This window comes from Megalobrama amblycephala, linkage group LG7 (assembly GCF_018812025.1).
Source record: "Megalobrama amblycephala isolate DHTTF-2021 linkage group LG7, ASM1881202v1, whole genome shotgun sequence".
In the NCBI taxonomy this organism is placed as follows: domain Eukaryota; kingdom Metazoa; phylum Chordata; class Actinopteri; order Cypriniformes; family Xenocyprididae; genus Megalobrama; species Megalobrama amblycephala.
In genome coordinates, this window is record NC_063050.1 from 37,697,532 (window position 1) to 37,716,026 (window position 18,495).

Below are 18,495 nucleotides of genomic sequence, written 5' to 3' on the forward strand. Positions count from 1 at the left end.
GAGTTTACATTTTGCAAATCTGACTTTCTCAGAACTGCCTTATAAACTCACAATTGCAAGTTATAATGACACAAGTTATATAGTTTATATAAGTTTATATCTCGCAATTCTTACTTTACAACACGCAATTGCGACTTTATATCACGCAATTCTGACTTTACAAAGTCTGACTTTATAAAGTCGCAATTCTGAGAAAAAAGCCAGAATTGTGAGTTTATATCACACAATTCTGACTTTATATCATGCAATTCTGAGAAAAAAAAGTTAAATCGCAAGATGTAAACTCGAAATTGAGAGAAAAAAAGTCAGAATTGTAAGATTAAAAACTTGCAATTACCTTTTTTATTTTTTATTCAGTGGCAGAAACAAGCTTCCATTAAAGGGTTAGTTCACCCAAAAATGAAAATTTTGTCATTTATTACTTACCCTCATGTTGTTCCACACCCGTAAGACCTTTGTTAATCTACAGAACACAAATTAAGATATTTTAGTTGAAATCCGATAGCTCAGTGAGGCCTCCATAGGGAGCAATGGACACTTCCTGTCTCAAGATCCATTAATGTACTAAAAACATATTTAAATCGGTTCATGTGAGTACAGTGGTTCAATATTAATATTATAAAGCGACAAGAATATTTTTGGAGTGCCAAAAAACAAAATAACGACTTATATAGTGATGGCCAATTTCAAAACACTGCTTCATGAAGATTCGGAGCACAAATGAATCAGTGTATCGAATCATGATTCAGATCGCGTGTCAAACTGCCAACGGCTGAAATCACGTGACTTTGGCGCTCCGAACAGCAGATTCGAAACATCTGTGCTCCGATGCTTCTTGAAGCATTGTTTCGAAATTGGCCATCACTAAATAAGTCGTTATTTAGTTTTTTTTTGGCGTTCCAAAAATATTCTTGTCACTTTATAATATTAATATTGAGCCACTGTACTCACATGAACCGATTTAAATATGTTTTTAGTACCTTTATGGATCTTGAGAGAGGAAGTGTCATTGCTCCCTATGGAGGCCTCATGGAACTATCGGATTTCAACTACAATATCTTAATTTGTGTTCAGAAGATTAACGAAGGTCTTACGGGTGTGGAACGACATGAGTGTAAGTAATAAATGACAGAATTTTCATTTTTGGGTGAACTAACCCTTTAAAAAGAGTATTGATTCTCTAAGAAAAAAAAAAGATTTTGTGTGGCACTGATGTCTAGTATCCGGCACCGATCAGGTAGTACACTTCAGAGCAAATACTCCATTTTTCCCTCTTGAATTCATGCAGTGAAGAGCAACAGGATGAGCTTTACACACATGCCACAAACAGCGTGTGTGTAGGAGTGAAACTAAAACAGCCAAATGGCTTCATCAATAGTGCTGATGGGCACAGGGAAATCGAGAGCCCTACCGTTCATAAGTGTAACACACATCACCTATTAATAACCCACAACACACACTACAAGCCACACACAAACCACAAACGTAACACACATGAATCATATCGCACTTGCTGATAACGCTGCCGCTTCGAATGACAAGCCAGAGAGCCACCTCATCTCAGAACACACCAAAAGATCCATGGCACTTAACGTGAAGTGTGTGCTTTTGTGTGTGTGTGTGTGTGTCTTTGCCCATCTGGTCGGATTTCTTTACAAGGGTTTCCCCTCCCTCCCACTTACATGAGGTTGTTTTCCCGTTGAGCGGCAAGTCTTTAGAGAAATGAAGGGGACGGGAGAACAGAACAAGTGCGCTAATGGATTCATGAGGTCAGGCCTAAACAGCGGATCAGGACAAACACACGCAGACACAAAGCAACCCTCTGAGGAACAACCGGACAAAACAGGCAGCTCCACAACGACAGCATTTCACTTTAGGCGTCTGTCTAACAGAGCGAATGAATTTGATAGAGCGTTTGCTCTCAGAGACAGCGAGAGCTTCAAATGAAAGCTTCTATCTGTGAGTGTACATCCGTGACAAACAGACTGTTAGATGACAGCATCACTAACAATTGCAGAGTGGCTATTACGAGGCGTGACGCTCTGTTGTTGCTTAATGCAACGGTGAATGTCACTTTTTGTTTTGCACCATTGTTTTTTACACTGTGTAATACTACTGTTATGAATGTCTAAACTTAGTCAACATAAAATTCAACATTCCTTTCTGCTGATGTCATTTAGACTGTGCAGGCTATTGGATAATGTTAACCAATCGCAAAAAAAATTAAAAATAAATAAATGTTAGTTCACCCAAAAATGAAAATTCTGTCATCATTTACTTATCCTCGTGTTATCAAAACCTGCTCGACGACTTCTGTGAAGTCAAGTCTACAATAGAAGTCAATGGTCACTAAAAATGTTTGGTTACTACTAGCATTACTCAAGATATCTTCTTTTGGGTTCCACCTCCACAGAAGAAAGAAAGTCATAAAGGTTTGGAACAATATGAGGGTGAGTAAATGATGCCATGTTTGGACAAATTATCTCTTTAAGCACTTTTTAAACAAACTTGCATTCCAATTCTGGTATGTAACACCCACTTTTTCCATTTCAATCAATTCCCAATGGATAAAGTCAGGTCTTACCTAACACTTTTTCTCATTTGACTTGGAAATACATCACATTAAAGGAAGTACAATGAGTTGTGAACCCATCGTCCCTTCACATTGTGTTTTGAATAATCTAACTGGATCTAATTTTACATTTTCTGCTTTAATCAGCAATGTTTCTTGCAAATTGTCCTAAGTCTGAGAAAAAAAAAGATTATTTGAAAACATTACTATCACTATCATTTCCGGCAGGTGTACAGTAATTACGCTTTGGATTATAACACACTGCAGTTAGCCAAGTGGAATTTCGTTGCAATCAACAAAAATGAAACTTTTTTTTCCTCCCCAAAGCATCCCAGAATCTGCTGTCTCCATGGGAACAATCTCACAGTGCATACCTTTCCCCTTTTCGATACACTCCCTCTACTTTTCTTACCACGGAATCATGAAGACTCACTACGTAGACACTCTCCCTCATTTCTCCTCCTTTTCTCTGTTTTTTTCCTTCCCGATTTAATGATCTGACCAATTAGGGCTGTAGTATCTCATGGATGCTTGGCAGGGTCGTAATTGGAAGAGCTCTGAGTTTCTTTTTAATCATTAGCTTTAAGAAACTGTCTGTGCATTCACAATTAATCCTTTCAGAGAGGAAGAGAGCAGCAGAGGTAGAGAGGGAAAGGTCGGACGGTGCTACATGCACTGAATGTATTTCACAGCGGGGTCTCCAGTGTTCATGTAGTATGGTCCATACTAACGTACTAGCTCATCTAAGCTCAAATGTAGGACATTACTGCCACCTACTGCCAAGGAGCGGAACTAAGACCAAGGGGAGCAAGGAGGCCTTGTAGTTAAGAATCAAGTAGCCAGACAATTAAAAGGACAAATGTGCCTTTCTCATGCACAGTGCTAAAAGTGGCGAATCATTTTACAAGAATGAATTAAATTAGCAACAGATTACAAATGGAATGAAGAGTTATACTGTCATACAGGATGACACCGTGGAGACATATAAAGCCTGTGATTTTTTTTTTATTTCTGAAAGCAGGAACATGTGGTACTGAAGCTTTGAGCAAATCTATAATAACGCTAGTATGCTGTAGAGATACTGCAGCCCACAATGAATGAGACATTGATGGCAACTTCAGGTCAGCACAGAGTGTAACCACAGAGTGTAAAGCAGGCCAGATGAGAAGGTAACTTACCTAACCAAAGCTGAATAAGAAATCGGGAGCATCTGCGCAGAATGACTAAATGTCATTTAGCTTGTGCTTTTATCAAAAATAACTTCTAGTGGTTTTATTGCAGAGGCAAAAAAACCTGAAGCAACCTGGCATTAATTAATTGGTGCAATGGTGGAACAACAGGGTTTAAACCTGCAGCCTTTTGGGTTACTAGTTCAGATCTTTAACCACTAGACCACACAAACACATACATCACATACCGCCACCACATGTAACAGGTAATAGGACATCTTTTGGACATCTCACTCTTTAGTCCACCAGATCATTGTGTCTCATGCGGATGGTCATTGTCTAACACTGAAGAAGGTGAAAGGATACAGATCACACCAGTCAATTTGTTGATATCCCAAAGTTCTCCACCATCTGATGGAACAAATCCAAAATCAAATGAAGACCACAGTCTAATGAACAAATAAAGGAACCAAATACAAAGCAAAACCATGTGAAAACGCTGTTAAATGGTTAGTTCATCCAAAAATGAAAAAAAAATTACTCACCCACATGTTGATCCAAACCTAAAGTAAGACTTTCATTCATCTTTGAAACACAAATGAAGATATTTGAAATGAAACCTGAGAGATTTCTTGACAGTCCACGCAAATACCATTTTGCCACTTCAAAAAGATCGTAAAAAGAGAGTAAAACTAATCCATATGAATCGAGCTGTTAAGTCAAGATTTTCTGAAGAGACTGGATCGCTTTATATGATGAAAAGATTGAGCTTTGTTAAATGTGTATATGTGAATTAAAGCCTATATTAAAGGTGCCCTAGAATTAAATATTGAATTTATCTTGGCATAGTTAAATAACAAGAGTTCAGTACATGGAAAAGACATACATTGAGTTTCAAACCCCATTGCTTCCTCCTTCTTATATAAATCTCATTTGTTTAAAAGACTTCCGGAAAACATGCGGATCTCAACATAACACCGACTTTTTTTTTTCAATTTGTAAATTGTCTTTCTAAATGTTTCATTAGCATGTTGCTAATGTACTGTTAAATGTGGTTAAAGTTACCATCGTTTCTTACTGAATTCACGGAGACGAGCCGTCGCTATTTTCATTTTTAAACATGTGCAGTCTGTATAATGCATAAACACAACTTCATTCTTTATAAATCTCTCCAACAGTGTAGAATTAGCCGTTAGCCACAGAGCATATAGCCTCAAACTCATACAGAATCAAACGTAAACATCAAAATAAATACTTTACTCACATAATTCGAAGCATGCATACAGCATGCATGACGAACATCTTGTAAAGATCCATTTGAGGGTTATATTAGCTGTGTGAACTTTGTAAATGCACTGTAATACAGTCGAGAGCTCGTGTGGCAGGGAGCATGCGAATTAAAGGGGCGGCGCTGCCAAAATCAGTGTATAGTTAATGATGTCCCAAAATAGGCAGTTAAAAAAATTAATTAAAAAAAATCTATGGGGTATTTTGAGCTGAAACTTCACAGACACATTCAGGAGACACCTTAGACTTATATTACATCTTGTGAAAAAGCATTCTTGGGCACCTTTAAATCTTCCTAATATAAAGCGTTCATGTCTCTTCAGAAAATTTGGACTAAACACCCTTGATTCATATGGATTAGTTGTATGATCTCTATATGAACTTTTTGAAGCGCCGAAGTGGTAGTTGCGTGGACTGTCAACGGAGGGACAGAAATCTCTCAGATTTCATTAAAATAGTTTCATTTGTGTTTTGAAGAAGAACATAAGTCTTGCGGGTTTAGAACGACTTGAGGGTGAGTAAATGATGAATGAATTTTCATTCTGGGGTGAACTAACCTTTTAATATTTTTCCTATATTTCCTATTGACACATAATGTTTTCTGAAAAGACCATGTGTAAATACGGAATGCAATCCGATTGTGCAAACCACTTCAGTAAGTGAGCATCTCTCTTCAGCAACTGCCACAAATGAAACTCATTGTTCAGCATTGCATCCTGGAGAACACACAGTCACCTTCATTAAATTGCTAAAATGCTTTCTCTCACCAGTGCTGATAACATTTTCTCCTATTGTGTGTATTGTCTTTGATCTCTAAATCAGCTGATGATAAACAAAATGCAGGGCATATCTGTTTCTTTCGGTGACATGAACCCCATTGAATTTGCATATAGCATGGAAATTGAAGTTCGGATTTATATTCGTTTTGCAGAGACACATTTATGTGGCCAAGTGTAAATGGAAAGGTTAACAAATTGGACAGCTATCTATCGATTTAAATGCAGTGAAGTGTAAATAGGGCCAATTTTTTGTCCTTTTTACCAAACAAGAAAGTGAATTTAAATGCGCATAACGTATCTATATAACGTATCTATATAACGTATCATAACCTTTTTTTTTTTTTGCATACTAGCATATAGGTACAATAAATTAGGGATGTAACAGTACACAAAACTGACGGTTCGGTACGTACCTCAGTATTGAAGTCACAGTTCAGAACGGGTTCGGTACAGCAGGGGGGAGAAACTAAACATAATATATATATATATTTTTTTCTTATTTTTTATTAAACAGTGTTTTTTTTTGTGGTGGTGGTTAGCAAACAGCATTGCATTACCATGCACACTCCCTTCTGGATTGGAATGTAAATTGCCTGTGACTGACTGTATTTGTCATCTGACTGTATACACTGAACCGTGACTGTTCGGGATGAATACATGTACCTTTACACCCCTAATAGATATACATGACTTCAAAGCTGATAGACATGGACTAGACATGCTGAAAACAGAATGCACACCAGAATTTAATTGAAAATTCTTTTTAAATTCCAATTTAACTCTTAAATTTGAATTGAATATGAGGTAGCAAATGGGAACTAGATGTGGCATTTGAATGTAATGCTGTAGAAATAAAATTCTACAAAATTTAAATGCATTTTTTTTATAAAGATAAGGAAAATTTGTCAAGACAAACTCTAAATGTTGGTTTGACAGGCTTATTTGAAGGAAAAAATGTTATAAAGGACTCACTTAAAGTGGACTTCCTTACTGTCTTTGAAGTATACAAGACCGCTGGGTGTGCCATTTATCATTTTATGCTTCAGATTGATGCTCGGTGCATTGGTGTGGACTTCACAGTGGACTCACACCTAACAGTTTATGCAAAATTACGGCAAGTGTAGACCGGGACAAGGGCCACAACAAGGGCTGAGGACAGCATTTGAGACAGGGCCTTTACCTGTCATAGTCAAAGAGACTATGAAACAGAAAAACAAGACAGCACATGACAAGGGGGAAATCACTTAATTTCCTACATATTAGAACTTCAGCAAAGGTGAGCACTACAGCACTGCCAAAAACAGTATGCCTCCATTTACACGCTTTTACTGTTGGCTTTTTGTTTCAGGCTGTTTTTGGAAGAAGCAATCTCTGATAACGATCCACACTTGGAAAATCATTTCAGTACAAAAAGAAATGACAAGCCCCTGGCATTTCTCAAAAAAACAAAACCATTTGTACTAAATGCATTCTGAAAGCTACATTCATTAGTTTCTGTCCTTATTTTACTTGCAAATGAGCTTCAGTCTAAATCTAAATGGTCATGTCATTATTTGACTGTTTGTTCAATTTTATATTTTTTTCTCTTTTTGACATCCTAAGTAGCCACGTCAGTTGTGAGCCAGCAACATAAACACATAATGATTATTAGCATACTGTGAGCGGTGCTTTCCCCCATCCAGACTCCCCAGGTCCATCTGCCCAGTGCTGTCCATCATCATGCTGCTGCCTGAAGCCACAATTATGACTATTGTGGTTAATAAACTCAACCACTGAATAAGAAATGTACAATTAGATGAGACATATGCAATCCTGTGGCATGTTGTATTCATGAGCTTGATGACCTCTGATGAGCATCAGCTAAAACGCTGCCTGAAAGATCATTAAGTATACAATTTTCTTCTATGAAACAAGAGGAATATAGACTGGAGTTGTCTATTGTCTGCTGTAGCAGTTGAATAAAGAAACAGAATTAACAGAATTTGTTTTTGAACTAACAAGCGGTAACCAAACTACACTTTTTAGATAAGGCTTTCTACAGATCAAGGGCATAGCAACTGAAATTTGTAAATTCATCCTCAAATTATGAGAATTAAATTTAAATTTACTTTCAGATTAATTAAAATATTAATTTTACCATAACAGCAACTTTAAGACCAAACAGAAGCATCTGCCAACCAGTTTCCCCAATGGACTCAATGACCGTACAAGCGGAAAACTCTAAACACTATGGGCCTGCCCCAGTACCCACATCTGCGGTCATTGCACGTGAACTTGCATTTCCTGTTTTTGTGCCAAGTGGGTGTGAAGACCACAGATATGTGTAGAACTTTTGATTACTTGGGACATACAACAGTGTTGTTAAAATGCAAGTAATGTTTTTACAGAGCTTTATTTATACTATGTGCGAGACTAGCTGACTAGTCGATTAAACGATACTGCTGCTGCTGCTAGTCGACCTGGAAATACTAGTTGTTTACATTTTTTGCACATTTAACTCAGAAGATAAGCAAGGTGAGGGAGTATTTTGAAAGCCTACACAAAACTTTTCTGTTTTCTTCTATGTCATGTCAGACTAGAAACAATTAAGCTTGCTTATAGGCTTGTTATACTATCGGTTATGAGGGTCAATGTGATATGAAATTTTATATAAGATTAAAGGAGAAACATTATGAATGAAACTTACTTGGAACTTGAACAGGTGCTATATCAACACCCTAATGAAGAGAATATGCTTAAATAATGTAGTTGTCAGTACACGTCAAGCTTTTCTTGCGATTTTGCCGCCCATCATGTGCTGACATATGTGGACTAACTTTTATTTGAGGAAATGTGTTTATAATAGGCTATTAGGTTTTAAAGGGTTAGTTCACCCAAAAATGAAATTAATTAATTATTAATTATATTAATAGCAAATTTAGACATTTTTGATAAAAACCGATGGCTCAGTGAGGCCTGCATTGCCAGCAAGATCATTTCCTTTTTCAATGACCAGAAAGGTACTAAAAACATATTTAAAACAGTTCATGTGGTTCAACCGTAATATTATAAAATGACGAGAATACTTCTTGTGTGCCAAAAAAAACTAAATAGTGACTTTATTTGACAGTATCTAGTGATGGGCGATTTCAAAACACTGCTTCAGGAAGCTTTGAAGCTTTACAAATCTTTGTTTCGAATCAGTGGTTCAAAGTGGCACCAAAATCACATGATTTCAGTAAACAAGGCTTTGTTACGTCATAAGTGAAATTTCAATAGTTCACGTGACTGTGGCAGTTTGATACACGCTCCGAACCACTGATTCGAAACACAAGATTCGTAAAGCTTCGATGCTTCATGAAGAAGTGTTTTGAAATCGCCCATCACTAGATATTGTTGAATAAAGTAGCAAGAAGTATTCTTTTTGCCACACAAGAAGTATTCTCTTCGCTTCATAAAATTAAGGTTGAACCACTGTACTCATATGAACTGTTTTAAATGTGTTTTTTGAACCTTTCTTGGTGGTTAAGACTAGTTGACTAGTCGGTTGCAAAATTTTTGGCTTAAATGGTTGAAATTAGTGCACATCCCTAATTTAAACAATTTGATTTTCAATACTTTGCACTATAAAATAAACTTCTAAATGTCTGTTCAGTAGTCCCTATGTAACAAACTACTATTATTAAATGTGATGTTTCCAATTAAGTGACAAAAAAGCAGTTGCAAAGCTTTGAAAATGTTCAGACAAGGGACAGTCTTGTGAACTCTCAAGTGGTTACAAGTGTGGGTATAATTTGGGACAGATCCTATGACTAGCGCCCACTTACCTAAACAGATTAGATGACTGCCCTGTTGAAAAGATCAGCTTAAACCAACACAAATGATCAGGCAGGTCCACATTGGTTGGTGGCATTCTAGTTGGACCAGTGGATGAGCCAGACTTAGCACGTTGGTCAACCAGCATGGTCTTTCTGATGAAGCTAGTTGACCCAGGATACTCTAGTCAAGCTATATAAAAAGTTATATGGAGACAAGCATCCAAAACACAACATATGCTGGGACCATTGCTACTCTTTTCAGTAGGATGAACATCACATAATTAATATTAATGAGTCAAACTTACAAGATTTATAATTCCCTCACAGCAAAAACAAACCTTTCAGATCCTTTCTATGGCGCTGCTAGGAATCAGGTGACATTTTAATGCTGAAATCATTGAATAGGCCGATGTATCCATTAAAATTTATTTTGGCCAATCAGACACAGATTATCTCTGTTAGCAGTGCATATTGATCAGAGGATGTTCAATATGACTTTGGGTTAATTAGCAACCAAGCTTCAAACATGGCTAGAAATGCTCTCCACACATTAAGTACACATACTTTCTCTCACACACGTAACCCAAGAGATAACCACAGCTCTTCTCTCACACTCTATTCAACAAAATAGTCCTCGATCTTTGTCTCTCTCTCTCAGGGAGCTATCTTTCGGCTTTCAGTTGGTAGTCTATCTAAATAGCACCCTATTGTCTTTAATTCCATTTTGATCCCATTATAGAGTGGGAAGTGTCTTAAAAAAGCTCTTTCAACCCTAAATGGCTCTGTGAGCCCTCTGTCTGGTGGACAATTAGTAGGACACAACAGCCCACATTACAGAGAGACAGGAATTGAATCTCATGACACAAAATGAAGCTAAACTCTTAGGCGTTGAGTTCAGTGGGGAGACAGCAGATGTCCTAATTAAACTGACACCCCATCTAAATTATCTGTGTGGGGACAGACTGAGTCATTGTAACAGAGCACACAAACTAGCACGTCTCCACAGGTGCTGAGGGACTACACGAGCAGGCGTCGTCTCTGTGGACCAAACATACAGAGAACATGAAGTCAGAATTCAAATGTGGATTTGCTAATGAGGGTTTTATGTCTCAGGTGTGCAGACCACCTACATCCATATTAGACATTGACTGGAGAGAGACCAAATGGTGCCCGATGAATACAGATCAGAACTCCTACGAACTAAAAGACAAACAGCTTTAAAACATCATCAGGGAGATATTTTTGGGGCGAAAAATCAAACAAACTCATGGCAGAGAACACAATTAGAAATACAGAACAGAACATTGCATACCTCTCATGAAATCACTGTCAGTTTGCAGTTATCCAGCCTAGCTAACATTTTCCTGTTTAAACGCTACACAAATAGCAAGTGCTCTACAGCATTACTCCAATAGAGAGGCTACTGCTTACAGTACAAAATACACCAGTGGTCCTTGACTGATGGGCTGCAACACAAAAAATGGGTGGCAAGTCTGGGAAAAATAAATGAATTAAAGGGATAGTTCACCCAAAAATGACAATTATCCCATGATTTACTCACCCTCAAGCCATCCTATGTGTACAGCTTATGACTATCTTCTTTCAGACGAACACAATCAGAGATATATTTCAAAATATCCTGGCTCTTCCAAGCTTTATAATGGTAGTGAATGGGGGTTGAGATTTTGAAGCCCAAAAAAAATGCATCCATCCATTATAAAAATATTCCATACAGCTCCAGGGGGTTAATAAATGCCTTCTGAAGTGAATCAATGGGTTTTTGTAAGAAAAATATCCATATTTAAAACTTTATTTACTATAATAACTAGCTTCTGAATTTCAGTAAACATTTATTTTGTTTCAACTAACAAAAAATGCTTTAAATGTTTTTTTATGGTTTTAGTTTTAGTTCATATAAATATAATACAGAAAAGTTACATACTGCACACAATATTCTTACTGTTACTTAATTACTTATTGTTATGTAATACTTAGTGGTATAAGTAGTATGGATATATATATATATATATATATATATATATATATATATATATATATGCCATTCCGAGCAAATCCTTTAAAGCACTGGCATAAATGATACATTATATTCACCTTACATTCACATACACAACATCCTCAACTTTAAAAAAATGAAATAAAAATAAAAATAAAAAATATTTACTGCAATCAAATTAAATTGAAACAGGAAGTGACATTTGGGTGCTCTTTTGAAACAAGTTACTATTTTTCCTTAAGCAGTGTGGTAGAACCCCTCTCTCTCTCTCTCTCTCTCTCTCTCTCTCTCTCTCTCTCTCTCTCTCTCTCTCTCTTTGTTTATAGTATCTTTAGATGAAGTATTGCTGAGTGTGAACGGCAGAGAGAGGACTGTTATTAAGACCTGTCTGCTTTTATTACAGTGGCTCAGGAGGCACACGTGGGACAGGTTATAGCCTACCTGAATGGCTGTGATAAATTCAGGCCTGAGCACAGGAGACAGATTAAATTCAGTCAGGGCCCAGTCGATGGCTCTGTATTAAACGACAGCGGAAGAGAAGGATAAAACAGAATGTCACCAATATGGTTATTAACTGGAATCAATCTCTGTGAACGAGTCAGACAGTTAGCATATACTGATAATGGGACATAGGAGAGAGAAAGAAGATGGGGGCAAGTGTGTGAGATGAGTAGAGAAAGGGATGAGATGTCAAATGTTACAGGGAAAGGAAAGAGGAGATGGTTGAGAAGCTAATAACAATGTCGGAGCTATGATGCATTAGTTAGCACACATGCTCTTGACATGTTGGACGAAGCAGAAGTCTGACCTGTTTCGATCCCACTCCCCCTCTGTCATAGTGTCCCATTGCCACAGCGATTTCCTGTCTGCACTTACTGTATGCTTGGCTTGTCGTGAACAATTCAGAGTTGCAAGTTAATCCAAAGGGGAAACTGGTTTATACTACATATGCTTAAAATAGTCTAAATAATCACAGAAATGAAAGAGAGAGAGAGAGAGATTGCAATACAGAGCAACTAAATTAATAACTATAAACATTATATTGTCACTGTCAAGTGGAAACCTCGTATCTCCATATTTCATAATTTTTATCATAAATCATTACTAGCCTATAGGTCACCCTTTACACCTGTCTGTGGGTTTTGCAAATATTTAACCAATGAAAAGTATTAAAAAGAGCTTGTGACTAAACCTTGTAACTGCACTGGATCCTTAAACTGTCAGTCAAACCTCATAACTACACCCCACCACTATGCTGAATGAAAGTGCTGCACACAATTTGGGCAGTCTCTGCTTGCTTGTTTGCAATGCAAGGGTAAATAAAGAACCGGTTCTTTGAATTATGTTTCAGCATTTTCAGAGAAGGGTGTCTTAGTCTAGAATTTGTCTTTGAGTCATAGCCAATAAAATAGCCAGTTAAATAGCCTGTGCATAGCAGTTTATCTTTTATACATGAGATTTTGACCAAATGCCAGAAAGAAAGAAAAACTGAGCACCCACATAGCTACAATAAACTTTATAATCTGTAAGTCAATGAAAAATGTAATGTGATGCACTTACTGCCTCAGATGCGGCTGAGCTAATGACAAACAAAACAGGCATGTCAGAAATTCTCAGAAATTTGCTGGCCAGAAACCTCGTAACTCCAATTGAGCTTCATTTTGGTAAAGTGTTAATAATATAATGACACATGCAAGTGTATATAAAGTCACAATATCACTTTTGACAATGCTGTTTAATTTAATTAAATTTAATTTAAAAATAGTGGTGTTTTTTTTTTTTTTTTCCATTTCCTGAAAAGAAGAGTTCATTTGCAAAAACTCCATTTTTATTAATTCTCACAAATCATGTTTTTCTTTTTTTTTTTTTTTTTTTGTGCATTCCAAGTAATATCAACTGCAGTTGGGTTGTTTTAATTAAGTAGTAATAACTCTAAAAAATACAGGTAAATTAAAAAATTAAAGTTCATTGAAAGTATATTTTTTATATATATTAAAAGTTTGTTTTTTTAGCAAAAGCACATAACTCCGTCAGTCGTTTTTTGGCAAAAGCAGATAACTCCACATTTCATGTTTCAGAGTTAAACAAAACCCAAGTAATTGCTTTGTTATTGCATTTAAAACACACTCAAACTCATGTATGCACAAGCGCGCACACACACTAACACTAACTTTTTTTCCAGTCTATGATCGACACAAACACACACACACACCCCCATCCACTCATTGTGCACACACACACACACAAATCGGCACACACAAGTACACTCTCTCACGTCTCTCACACACACACACACGCGCGCGCGCACACGCACACACACACACACACACACACACGCGCGCGCGCGCAAAAGAACAACCAAGGTTTCTTCATGTAAGTCGTGTATGGTGTTCAAGGTCTTACAGGAGTCGAAATTATAAATCCTCGATCACTTTTAGTCAGCTTTGACAAAACTTCCCTCAGCTAGCGCGTCTTTTTGAAGTGACTAGAAGCCTTGTCACCTGACCTGAATACTGTGCGCTGATTCGCTAAAACGGACTTATCGGTTTCTGTCATGGTTTCTGTACACAAACAAGGGCGCTTGTCGGCTTCTGCTGTAAAACGTGAACTTGCGATGCCTGACAGTGGACAAAACCGGCTTTTCTGACTAAATGGATTTAGGGTACAGAACGTGCTATATATGGAGAATAATGAACAGCACTTAGTTCATTTTTTTTTTTTTTTTTTTTTTTTAATGGCGTTTATCTGTTTTTGCAAATTAACTCTTCTAGTGGTTTTGTAGATACAAGGTCGCCAGACAGTAATAAAATATAATATAATATAATATAATATAATATAATATAATATAATATAATATAATATAATATAATACATTTAATCATTTATTTATTCTTTTTCTGTGATTCAAAATTTAATTTCTGATGAATCACATTTTCTTTTACATCACATGAATGCCGAGTGTGTGTGTGTGTGTGTGTCGCCTACCTGGAGAACACATGGAACCAGGATGCACTATGGGAAGAAGGCAAGGGGCGGGCAATGTTCTGCCAAAGCCACTGGAAGGCAAGCCTGCAACCTTAGCCAAAAAAGCGTAACGGCTAAAGCTAACGCTCCGCCACCCGCGGTACGCAGGGAAAGAGACCGGAGGCTGTTTTTTGAATGGAAGTCAATGGATGAGAGGCTTCACTATGCTGATTAAACACCTTTTGTGGGGAAGGGAAATAATAGCTAATCATTTAATTAACAGACTGCCTGTTTGCCAATCTTCAGAATGTTTTACACTAAACAATACTTTCGTTGGGAACTATATGTAGATTTTAGCTTGATAAAAATGTATTTTTTTAAGAGAAGGCAGACTAGGGAATGTTGCAACTGATGTCACTGCCATTACATGATAGGCTGAGAGGTGAGCATGTGAATAAGTTAGCCGTTACGCTTTCTCCAATGGTAAGAGATACAGACCCTCTTATCTCCCTATTATATACAATCTCTGGTTCTGCTGGGAACCTTGGGTCCTGCCATCCATGTGGACCTAAGCATTGTTGCAGACCATGTACAACCTTTCATTGAAATGGTATTCCCTGGTGGCTGTGGCCTCTTTCAGCAGGAGAATGCTCCATGCCACAAATCAAAAATGGTTCAGGAATAGTTTGAGGAGCACAACAACGAGTTTGAGGTGTTGACTTGGCCTCCAAATTCCCCAGATCTCAATCCATCTGTGGGATGTGCTGAACAAACAAGTCAGAACCATGGAGGTCTCACCTCACAACTTACAGGACTTAAAGGATCTGCTGCTAACATCTTGGATACCACAGCACACACTTCAGGAGTCTCTAACTAAATAAATAAATAAAATTAATTTAACTTCCTACATAACTTTTCTCTTGTAGTTAAAACATTTGAACTATTCTGTGAGTCATTATTTAGAATCAGCTAAACATAATTATGGTTTTGTGGCACTGGCAACAATGTCACTGGAGCATTCATGCCAGTAAAGCATTAATATAATAATAGCTGAATGAGGAATCTTCACTCACTGGTGGAATGCTGTGAGGAGAGCTGCAGGCAGAGAGAGAGAGAGCACAAGATTGAAAAAATGGAAACAGAATGATGGAGATTGATGAAGTGAGTCCAAATGATTGCCAGTTGTCACCTAGACACAGACCCTGATGGACTAATCATACAGCATATGACAGTGGCATGAACACACACACACTTTAGCCCTGCTATGTTGTCTATGATAAGTGCACTCACAGACGTCAGATGGATGGTTATTAACTGTCGCTCTCACAGTCTACTGTCATTCCTTGTGTATACCTGGAGAATGACAATAAGCTCCAGGATTCAACTAATGACCACGACTCATGTAGGAAAAAGACAGGAATACACAGCTCAACACAACACGTCTGATCACGTCTAAATCCTTACTTGACCTTGTGAGTTTAACTCGCAGAGCAACTTCAAACTTTCCACTCCCCTTGGTTACTGTTGCTAGGTCTGAAAGAACATCCCATAGGACTTTGGTAAAATAAGCTCATTAACTGGTACAAATTTACCATGCAATAATTGTGAGATTGTTAATCAAAACAGACTCAAATGCTTATCACTGTCAACTCAGAAGCTAAAAAAAATAACCCAATTAAATAAAAAGTACATACACTTACCTTGGAGCATACATAGTTGCATTTATTACTATTATTATGTTCATTTGGGATTGATCATTAACAAACATCGTTACATCCTGCACAATTTTAAGATTTAAATAAGCAAATAAATAGCGTGCATCTCAGGGTTCACTGTATCACTATATAAGCGCCTTAGGAAATATATTTTTGGATTTTGTTTTTGGAAAATGTGTTAAATTACATGTAAAATTAAGCAGACACACAGCACAGGACTTCCTTTTGCATGTGTGATCAGCATGTCAGACAATATGGCGGATGACAACAGTTGCTAAGTTAAGAAATTATAAGTTAAGGCATTCCTTAGTACATTTTCAGACTTGAGCCGCGTTTCCACCGAAATTACCCGGAACAATTGTACCAGGAACTTTTCTCCCAGGAACTTTTTGTCCCCCCCAGACCTGTTGCCTTCTGCGTTTCCACGCGGTCTAAAGTACCGTGAAGATTAGGCTAATTTGTCCGGTGACGTAGTACTGCGCGCAACTGTTTCTTCCTGTCAGTGACGGACCGTAATCATTCTTGTGCGACAGAAAAAGCAGTATGGAGGAGATTCAAGGAATGCTGCTTCTGCTCATGGTGTATTGGTTTACTAAAGAAATAATGAACCAAACGGCAGAAAACAGACGAGCACTGATAGTAAAGCGTATACAGAAAGCTCGTAATTCTCGATATAAAATGAGACAACGTGTCTTATCAGCAATTGCCGACATCGACCGTGAGATGGCTGGGACGAACGCGCGCCATCGGGCAGAAAGAACAAGATTGGTAAGAAAACAATCAATCAAAATTATCCAGAGTTGTGAAGAATGTTATTATGGAATTTACTGCTGCGTGGAGTTGACCAATCAAATGCGGCATGAATCCGACCAATCAGCATGTTCAGCGCCTAGTCCCACCCCCGAAAGTTCCTGAACTTTGAAAAAGTACCACCTCGCCATCAGGGACTTTTCTGAGGGGGAAATTTTAACCGGAACTTTTTTTAGTTCCTGGTTCCTGCGGTGGAAACACACCGAGTACCAGCCCAAAGTCCCTAGTTCCTGGGTAAAGTTCCTGCGGTGGAAACGGGGCTCTGCAGATTGTTTGCTTGGTACCGAAACAGGGACTTAATTTGTACAGTGTTTCATTTTATGAAACATTGTAACAAACTGGGTTTGCATTTTACAAGGCAACATTTCAAAGCGTACCAAAATGTGTTTATGCAAAACATATGCGAGTACAACTGTCCTCTTATTGGTCAGAGTTTCCTCTGCATCATCCATCAAGATGATTTGACAAGTTCGCACTGCAAGCATATTGTGGCTTTATCTGTAGCTGCCGAGACACATGCAAACACTTATATGAATGTAGCCATCATTCCCGCCCTAACTGATAAATTACATATATTTAATATATAATGCAGTTAGAGCGGGAATCAAGGCTTCGTCGGGACAGCATTCTTGCAATGCATGGAGAAGAGCAAAATAACACAACATTTTAAGATGAAGAGACGCTCTTTGGTTTTCAGCTGAGATAACTAACATGCTCACTCATAGAAACAGACACTGCTGCTTTTTACATAACACATTTCCCGTGATGAATTATACCGCTTGGTTCATTGGTCCATTGGGTAAGATTGCTTTCTGACCTCAACTGAACCACCAAAGACTTTGTTGTCAATCGATCCGAGACCACCTCATTGGCCACCACACGATTGCCATGTTCATATATGCCTAAACGAACTGAAGTAAGGGAGAAAACGCACCAAGTTCCGAAACAATTTCTCCAAACGAGCCAGGTGTGAAAACACCCTTAGTAAAGAGTTGAAATCACAAAAGAGAAGTAGCAACAGATCTTGTCTTCTGTATTGTGATGTACACTCCAGTGAAGTGGATCAAAATAAAAGAAATTTAAAAAGTAGGAGCAAGACTTGGTTCCAACCATCATTAGCTGTGTTTACATGGACCCTAATAATCCATCTGTAATCGGACTAGTAGCAGTCGTAATAAAAAATACACATGTAACCACATCAATTTGAAATTTAAATTTAATTCGAATTGTAAGGGGTGGTTTAAACCTTTTCTAATCCGTTCAATAGGGCATGTAACCACTTGATTGGATTGAAAACTGAAACTGAAAGTTCTGTGCATGTGCAAAGATGTAAAAAATGGCATAAAGACATATGACAAAGAATGAGTTGTTGTTGTTGTTGAAATAGA

At 37.6% G+C, this 18,495-nt stretch overlaps 1 long non-coding RNA gene across 2 annotated transcripts in view; it reads right to left on the bottom strand.

The window, feature by feature from the left end:
• Positions 1-18,495, bottom strand: part of LOC125272484 — a 58,485-nt gene that overhangs the window by 30,789 nt on the left and 9,201 nt on the right. The window lies entirely within an intron of this gene.